Source organism: Rhinolophus hipposideros, assembly GCF_964194185.1.
Source record: "Rhinolophus hipposideros genome assembly, chromosome: 13".
Lineage (NCBI taxonomy): Eukaryota > Metazoa > Chordata > Mammalia > Chiroptera > Rhinolophidae > Rhinolophus > Rhinolophus hipposideros.
In genome coordinates, this window is record NC_138059.1 from 46985495 (window position 1) to 46995538 (window position 10044).

The 10044-nt window shown below is 37.3% G+C and overlaps 1 pseudogene across 1 annotated transcript; it reads right to left on the bottom strand.

Moving 5' to 3' along the window:
• Positions 1–8405: 8405 nt before the first annotated feature.
• Positions 8406–9390, bottom strand: LOC308506695 (dnaJ homolog subfamily B member 6-like; annotated as a pseudogene). Its single transcript has 2 exons — positions 9200–9390; positions 8406–8941 (listed from the first exon to the last, which is right to left on the bottom strand). The product of its transcript is annotated as a dnaJ homolog subfamily B member 6-like (transcript).
• Between the last annotated feature and the right edge of the window lie 654 nt (positions 9391–10044).

A 10044-nucleotide genomic window follows, 5' to 3' on the forward strand; every position in this document is an offset into this window, starting at 1 on the left:
GCCACCCCTCTGAAGCCAGACAATTCAGTTCTTCCCTGTATGTGTCTGGCACCTTTTGAGCTGCTGTCCCAGTGCTGGAGCTTAAAGCGACTAATTTTTTTTAGTGAGAACATCCATACATGGGCCCTTTAAGAGGAATGGTTGGTACTTCAACAGCCCTCCATCTCACTCAGCCACACTCTGCTGGTTTTCATAGCCATAAGTTATGGGGATTTCTTTTCCTGGAACTAGAACTTTGGGCTGGTGTGTGGTTGAAACCTCTTGCTCTTCAGAGGGGACCTCTGCATCTGAGACAGCCCTCCCAATTTTTAACCATCACATGTCAGTGGGAGACCAGCTGGTTCTGCATCTCCACCCCTCCTACCAGTCTCAAGGTGGCTTCTTCTGCCTTTCTTTAGTTATAGGACTTCTGTTTAGCTAGACTTCAGTCAATTCTCAGTGATGGTGGTTCTGTAGTTTAGTTGTAATTTTGATGTGGTCATGGAAGGAGGTGAGAATAGCATTTACCTGCTCTTCATCTTGACCAGAAGCTTGCCAAATGAATTTCAGACAGCATAAACCCATCACTGAGTATTTCTTTACTGATGAGCATTGGTTAATTCAAGTAGACCCTATACTGACCCTCTACTTACTGAGATTTACTGGTATCCTCTAATTTTCCAAGTACCTGCTAGTCAACATTATACTTCCTAATCCTAGCAATACCCACATCCCCAGCCGCAACTGGCAGCTTCTCAAATGCATCATCTTCATCTTGAGAAAACCAATCAGTTAATGACATAGTGATTATAAAACAATGCTTGATGCTTATTCATTGATTTAGCTTTTCTCCCCAAATCATCAATAGCAGTTGTCTTGTTAGCCACATCCCCTAAAATCAGTATTTGTCACATTTTATTTCATAGATTCCCAGGTCTGAACTTAATGATCCCCAGGTCTGCTTCAGGGGAATCCAAAAGACACATGAATTGTGAAGTTTCACTATCACAGAGTCAACTGATACAATTTCCCACATGCTTGATACTTTGGGGGAAAAACAGAAACAACATCAGCCTGTGTACCTTACCCTGTTTCCTACCTTGACTCTTGAACAGTCATGTGTCTGCAATCAGAGCTTTAATAAGAAACTCTAGATTTGCCAAAGGAAAAATTTGACCTTAATCAGGAATTGACTTCACCAGGGATGAATCAAGAAGAAATATGTATTTGATTCCTTCTAAGCTATTCCTAAATAAAGTAAGGTCAAATGTGTAAATCAATATTATTAAAGTAAAGAAATCTCTTGGCTCTAACTCTTCAAGTGTAGCTAAACTGTGTGTATGGCTAAAAGGAAACAGAAGACTAGTAACACTATTTCTATTCAGTATAAATCTCAGTGTGCAATGTAAAAGAGAAAGAGAAGGTCTAACTGATCTTGAGGCTGAATTGCCACCAAGACCCAAAGACCAGAAAATTGTGGGAAACTCATTATCTAAAAATTCAAATCATAGTTGACACGTCAAATAATATCATTATAACTAAAGGTCTAGCTAGGACTGTTTATTGTTTAATATTATATCTTTTTAGCACAGGACATGATATCATCTAACACAGTACAATACAGTTCAAGGCAAGCAGATGCTTAAAAACAATAGAATTTAAAAAATAGAAAACTGATTTCCAAAGTTTCAAGGACATCATTGTAAAGTACAGTTGAATATAAGCTAAAAAAAACTGATGAGAATTTGATGTACGTTTTGGAAATATTATTAAGATTATTATTTTTGTCAAGGAGAAAACACTTCTTCCCCTAAGACAAGAAGGGAGGGTAGATGTAATTGCTTAGGGTAGGAGGAAAACAGCTAATAATTTAGAAGCTTCACATAGGATAACCTGTATTTTCTTTTTGAAGCAGGAGACAAGTCTATGTTCTCAGGGATGTGACACTCACAGTGTATTGTAATGAAAAAACAAACACAACAATACATTTCACAAATTATCAAGAATAAAAATTTCCCCACCATGAGTTATTAAATTAGAATGAGGGATTTTTGTTTTGTTTTGTTTTTGTTATGAAGTGTGTTCTAAGGCAGATTCTCAAAATATCACATTTTCGTGTTCATAGTCATGTGAATATCCTAAAATCAATATTCTGTGAAAGTGGGAGAGGCGATGTTGGCTCCTTCCTTTGTTTATTTGCTTTCAGAATGTCATGGATAAGGCAGTTAACATATGTCTGGTGAAGTGGATTTATGGATTAAATTATCTGGTTTTTTTAAACTAGCCCTGAAAAACAGGACAGGTAGGTTAAAGTCATTCCCCATGGAGGCTGATTTCAGGGTAATGCTAATATGGAGGGCACAAGCCAACAACAAGAGAATAGCAGATGGCCTCAGGGTTTTTTGAAAATTAATTTGGGGAATGTATTCAATAATGTTGTAAAGATTTTGTTGGGTATCTGATGGACATACGTCCTATTTGGGAGACCACCTCAGGAATACTGTGGATGCCTGATCATGGCATTGTACACCAGAAGCTAAACATTAATGAATGCGAACTATAATTTTATATATATAATGTGATGGCTCGGTGTGAGGTCGGAGGGATAGTGGATGGGGGGAGGGGGCTTCACAGTGTGAGGGATATAAATGATGAACGTCTAAGTATTACCTTGTCTTGTACACCTGAAACTAATAAATTAAAATAAAATTAAAAAAAAAGAGAATAGCAGAGCTGCCCCCTCTCCCTCTCCCACCAAGCTCTCCCATCAACAATGTGATGAAGTATAGTCATTCATGATCTAGTCAGATCTGCAAGAAGCTGGCCAAAAAGAAATAGAAATTTGATAATTAGAAAGATTATTTGATTTATGAGATTACAAATGAATCCTTGAAGAGGAAATCGTAACTAAGTGTGTACTTTTATTTAAAATATAACCTAATAATAGAATGATCAATAAGATAATTAAAAATAAGTATGTAGATAGGATATAGAGAAAAACATTTACAATTAACAATTATTTAAAGCTGCAAATACTCAACATAGTACTTTATGAATTTTTAATGAATTTAGAAGTATTTGTAAGTCTTGCTTGGGGTATTTTCCTTAATAGTAAAACAAAACCAAAAAAAAATGCCAAATAGCTTTGGGGAAATACTTGGTCTTCCTTCTATTGTAAAAAAAAAATGTTGAACTAATACATGAAAAAGAATATATGAACAATATATAAATCATTTCTTCTTCAGCAAACACTACTAGAAGATGCATTTTAAAAGTTATGTTGATTTAAAGCCTTAAAAGAGTGAATCTTGTTACTTAGTTGGGAAATTTGCTATACCATTTTGCTATATAGATTAGTTAGGATAGGCAATCTGTAACATACAATCCCAATTTGCCAGTGTTGTAAACAAGGAAGATCTATTTCTTACTCATCCAATGTCTACCAAAGGTCCTCTTGGTAGACAGACACTCCTTTATTGGGTGTCTATCTTTCAAGGATTAACCACAGAGACTGAGGCTCCTAAAATCATGTGCCCTCATCATACAGAATCCTTTGCTTCCAGCTGCATAGAGGCACAACCCAACAGAAGATCAAGAGAGATGTTGTGTGGCCAGGCTTGAATGCAACTCCTCTCATTTCTTTTCAAGTCCCATTGGCCAGAATCCAGTAATGTTGTCTTATCTTGATGCAAGGCTGTCATTATAACCTTTACTTACAATGGTATGTGACTAGGAGGGAAATTAAAGGTACGTTTCAAACTGTCATGATATATTTCTAATGTGTCGAATCATATGGTATTTGATCACTTCTGTTTCAAGAACACAATTTTGTGAGCCTCTAAAGAGCAGGTATGCCAAAGAAAGTATATTCTAACACAAAGAAGGTAGTAAACAAACAAATAAACAAAATATTTTATTGAATATTAGTGAAGATTTGACCAAATTGAGAAAAACAAAACAAAAATGACTAAGGCAATAGCAATAGCACCAGACATAAAATGAATCTATTGCATAATTCATTGCAAAGTACTTCAATAAGTAAGTTAAATTCAAAGTAAACAAAGTCAATAATGTAGTTGATTTTACAAAAACATAAAATTTTATGAAAACTTGATAATAATTCACAATGAGAGGGGGCAGTGATTCAAACTCTCTGTGCCACACTGATGTTTACTGATTAGAGCATGGCACAGTATACAAAAGCTTTCAAATGTAAGAATGAGTTGTGAACCTTTTTTCTTTTTTTACTAAAAGACAAGCATTCAAAATGTCTTGATGTTTTCTGTGATATGTAGCTCTCATCTAATAGACACTTGTGCTACTGTCAGCAATGGTAAATGAGCAAGAAAAACTCAATAACACACTGTTGATAAAAACTCTTAGGAAATTTGGAGTAGAAGACAACTTTCTAAACTGATATAGGACATCTATGAAAAATCTGCAGCCAACATCATACTTAATGATGAAATACTGGGCACATTCCCACAAACATAGGGAACAAAGCAAGGATTTCTACTTTTACCACTTCTCTTCAACATTATGCTGAAAGTGGTAAAAGTAGAAATCCTTGCTTTGTTCCCTGTTTTGGAGGGAATGTGCCTAATGTTTCACCATTGAAGGAAGAGAAAGAAAGAAGGTATGCAGTTTGGAAAAGAAGATGTAAAACTTCCTTTTCTTGTAGACTAATGATCATTAATGTAGAATATCTTAAGTAATATAAAAAAGTGAATGGAAGTGATATATGAGTTTAGCACAGTTCCAGTGTAGAAGATAAATATACAAATATCAGTTATATTTTGGTACTGTCAAAGAACAATTGCAATATTAAACATTGAATTCTCATATAGCATAAGTATCAAAAATACTTATGAATACATGTAACAAAAGATGCTCAGACATTTGCACTTAAAACCTTAAATCAATGCTGAGAGAAACTAATGAAGACCCAAATAAATGGAGAGATATACCTGTCCATGGAGCAAAAAAAATCAATGTTGTTAAGATGTTAATTCTACCCATATTGTTATATGAGTATGATACAACCCCAATCAAAATCTCAGCAAGATTTTATTTGGAAATTGACAAGCTTATTTAAAATTCAGATGAAATGAAAAGGATGTTAATTAACCAAAACAATCTTTAAAAAGAACATTGTTAAAGAACTTACACTACCTGTTTTGAAGATTCACTATAAAACTAGTCACTATAAAACTAGTGACTAGTAGAAGTCAACACAGTGTAATATTGGAATAAGGATAGACATAGTGATCTATGAAACAGAATAGGGGTCCAAAACTAAACCCACATTTATGTAACCATTGACAAAAATGCCATTCAACGGAAAATGGAGTCTTTTATGTAAATTGGATAATTGTATGAAAAATAATGAACATGAACTCTTATGACACGTATACACAAAAATTAACTGAAAGGACCAGAGATATAAATTTAAGAGTTAAAACCATAAACCATGTAAAAAAATATAGGAAAAAAAAAATCCTTGTGGCTTTGAGTTAGGGAGAGGTTTTTTTTTGAAAGGACACAAAAAGCATGACCATAAAAATAACATTCAACAAATTGGACTTTATTAAAATTCAAAACTCTTCCTTCTCAAAAGCCAAAAGTAAAAGAATAAGATAAGTCACAGATTGGTATCTGATAAAAGTATTTCACCCATTATATGTAAATACTTACACCTGAAATTAAAAAGTCACACAATCCACTAGTCAATAAGGAAATGCAAATTAAAACCACAAAAAGATCCCACTCTAATTACTAAAATTAAGAAGACTGGCAATAGTAAATGATGATGAGGATTGGGTCAAATGGACTCTTCTACGTTGCTGGTTTGAATGCAGAATAGTATGGTTACCATGAAAACAGTTTAGTACTTCCTCATATAAGTAAACCTAAACTTATTACATAACCCATGTGGGGACAGAGCCAGGAGTGCAGTTTCCAGGCTCTCACCTTCACGTGGAAACGTGCACACTTGAGTAGTAAATGGCTATCAACTGTGATTGGTTGGCCATCAGCTGTGGTTAGTTGGCCATCAGCTTTAACCAGTGAGCCATTGGACACTAGTATAACTGCCATGGCTACGCTAGCAGAAAATAGGGGCTAGCAAAAAGATGGTGGCTGAGCTAGCAAGAGTGGATTGCAGCTAGCATGGCGGATTGCATCTAGCAAGTGAGGTTGGTTGCCAGAGAGAAGTGGATGGCGGGTTGCGGATAGTGTGGCTCCTGCTTCCTGTGTTTCCAACCCAGCCACCAGCAAGAATATAGTGGTATGACTCCCTTATCTATGGCTCCGTGGGTGTTCCTTTTTTGGCCTTACCATGTCCTGCGTTCTTATGTGGGGAGTGGGACCAGAGACCCCACATGGGACCCTGCATGACAATCCAGCAATCCTACTCCTAAGTATTATCCAAGAAAAATAACTACATATGATATTACTGACTTGCACTTGAATGTCTATGGCAGCTTTATTAGTAATATCAAAAAATTAGAAACAGTGGACATGTGCACCAACTTGTGAATGGATGTGGTTCATGTATACAATGGAACACCGCTTAATGATAAAATAAATGACTGATACATGCAAGAGCATGAATGCATCTCCAAATAATCTATGCTAAATGAAAGAAGCCAGAAACAAAACAATATGATGCTATTTATATGACACTCTTGCAAAACCAAAGGAGCAGCATGCACATCAGTGGTTGACAGAGTGATAGGGGAAGGGTTCTCTGCCAAGAGGCAGGAACGGAGTTGTGGGGACAGAGTCCCAGAGAACAGTTTCCAGGCTCTTGACCTCATGTGGAAAGGTGCTGGTTTCGTGTAGTAGATGGCCATCAGCTGTGCCTAGTTGGCCATCAGCTGTAACCAGTTGGCCATTAGCCACTAATATAACCACCATGGCTAAGCAAGCAAGGGCGGATTGCAGTTAGCAAGGGGTTGGTTTGTTGGCAGAGAAGCAGATGACTGATTGTGCATCATGTGGATTCTGCTTCCTGTATCTCCAAACCAGCTGCCAGCAAGACTATAGTGGTATGGCTCTGTTGATGTTCCTTTTTGGCCTCACCATATCCTGCGTTCTTATGCTGGGAGCTATACCAGAGACCCTGCATGACAGGACTCTATGAAGTGACATAACATTCTATAGCATAGTTGTTGTGGATGGTCACATGAATGTATCCATTTCAAAACCCATCAAATTATTATTTAAGATTGGTGATCTTTATTTTATATAAATTATATCTCAAAACTTTTAATATTCATTAGGATTTGAATGTTTTGTTATTATTATTACTACTACTACTACTAGTACTGCTACCACTACTACTATGCCTGTTGAAGTTAAAAACATTGAAAATATTGGCATATTTATTTTCTATTACTGTGTTACAATTACCACAAATTTAGCAGCTTAAAACAATTAATACAAAGTTCTGATGGGCTCTACTGGGTTCTCTCTTCAGGGTCTCATGGGCAGAAATGAAAGTGCCAGCTATCTGGAGTCTCTGGGGAAAGATCTGCCTCCAGTCTCATTCAGGTTGTTGGCAGTATTGATTCCCTCTTGGTGGTAGGACTGAGGTTCTCATTTCCCTGACATGTAGCCCCATCCATCTTCAATCCAGCAATGGCATGTGCAATCCTTCTTTTGCTTTGAATCTCTCTGTCTTCCTCTTCTATTTTTCACTTCTGTTTTAAGGGCCCATATGGTTGCATTGAACCTATCTGGATAATCCAGCATAACCTCTTTTTTTTTGTTTTTACAGGACCCACTCAGGGAAGAACGCACCAAACACATTAGCATTTATTTTCTTTTTCTTTTTTTTTTTAAGCAAATGACAAAGACCCAGTTTACCAACTTTACTTTTTAAACCTAAGCTTAACATTGCATATTTAAACAATTGTCAAAACTTACTACGTTGTCAGCATTCATGCACAGCTAGAAAACATCCTCAATTTATATTAAATCAGAAATGTATCACCATTAATGCATTAATATTCTTCATTACTAAATACTGAAAACAACTGAAATTATTTTGGTGAAGAGTTATCTGGCAATACTAAATTTATAGCAGGCTGACACCACTTGGCTCATGTCTCAGACACAATGGAAAGCAGGTATGTGCTGATGTTAGTGTACGGAAATCATGGCCACCTTGGGTTACGATTAAGAACAAACCAAAGTGCATACAGAGATTTACAACAATTTTAAAGACAAAAAATTGTCTTATCATGTGGTCCCAACAATAAATCAAACGTCTATGACAACAGAGCTCTGATGAGCTGGGTATAAATACTTTAGATCAGATATCTCATACTGAAAGTGGAGTTCGTCTGAAATTTTCAAAAACTGTTCCTGTTAGTCTTCACAGGCCGTTACAGCTAACACCTCTGTGATGCACGTGTGTTGAGTTATTTGTTATCCAAGCAAAGCAGCTGCTCCTTACCATTTATCATTAAGGACATTAACTGGCCATCTTCTTCAACTTGCACTCTCTCTTGGCCATTCTCAATAATTCTCTTTGTGGTGATTTTTCTGCCGTTAAAAATCTTCGTGTATGTTAATATGGATTTGAAGTTGCCCATCTAACTCCCACCAAACGCCTTGGAAGAGAATGAAGTGAGGCCCCCGTGACCCAGTGACCTGAAGGAAGTGAACCCTGTATCAAAAGAAGAAAAACCTCCTCCAAACGATGGGAACCCACTGAAGGTGGAGAAGAACGACCCTGTGCCTCAGTTCCTGCTCCCATGGGGCCCCTCCGGTTCCCAAACAAGTCCTCAAATGGGTCTTCAAAGAAGTCGAATGAAAACGGGTTCCTTCCACCAAAAAATTCCCTGAAGACGTCATGTGGGTTCCGGAATGTGAAGCTGAATTCAAAAAGACTGTCAAAATGACTTCCACCTCCAACTCCACCGTTTAATCATTCTTTGCCGTGTTTGTCATAGATAGGGTTTCCGGGTGGGAATTCCTACCTGTTCTCACAATTTGTTTTTCACTTTCTCATTTCCGAATCCCGAGAAAAGTTGGTTGGGAAATCGGGAAAATCAGCTCCTTGAACCCAGGTGGTTGGCAGTATTGGTGGTCACTTTGTGGAAACGATTCATCCTGGAGAACAGAAAGCAGTTTATATCTTGGGATTCCGGAATGGGAAAGAAAAAAAAATGCTGAGAATGGGTGGGAATTACCACCCAGAAATCCTAGAGACCTCCCGTTTTTTAGCATCTTGCAGCACCTCATATACCTTGGCAACTTGTTTGAATTTTCTCTCCACTTCTTCTTTATTGTCAGGATTTTTACCTGGATGCTACTTCCAGTGCCAGTGTTCCAGTTTGCCCTTTTGATATCCTTGGCTGAGGCATGTCTCCGCACATCCAGGACTTCATAGTAATCTACCATGTTTAAACTGCTGTTGGAACGGGTCAAAGAATGCGGGAGCTGCAGTGGGAAGGTGCAGAGGGCAGCAGCCGGGTCTCCTCATCTCCTCCGCTGCGGCACTGATGACAGCGGCTGCTCCTCACACTTTCCTTTCTCCCCATGATCTCCTCATTTTAAAGTCAACTGTCATTAGTAACCTTAATGATACCTTTAATGCCTCTTTTGCCATCTAAGGTAACATATTTAAAGTCCTGGGGATTGGGGTATAAACCTTCTTGTGGACCATAATGTTGCCCCCACAGATAGCCCACTACTATTGAAAATGATAACAGCTAACAGACATTGCTGTGAAGCCTACTGTGTACCAGACAGTGAGCTAAATGCTTCAAAGTCATTGCTGAAGTTTATCTTCCCAGCTGTCATACAGACTGGGCACTATTTTTTTGGTCATTGTTCAGTGTGGAAAATGAGAATGGAAAGGTTTGTAAATAACCAGTATCACAGCTAGTTAATGACGGGCAGACATTTTATTCATATCTATCTGGTTGCAAAGCACTAAACTGATGGTGGTCATGTTTAGTCACTATGTTATTTTTGTTAACTGATTTTATTTTAATCAAAAGTAACTATGGCCTCTCATCAGTCCCTCATTCAGAATTGCTTGAATTTTTCTCT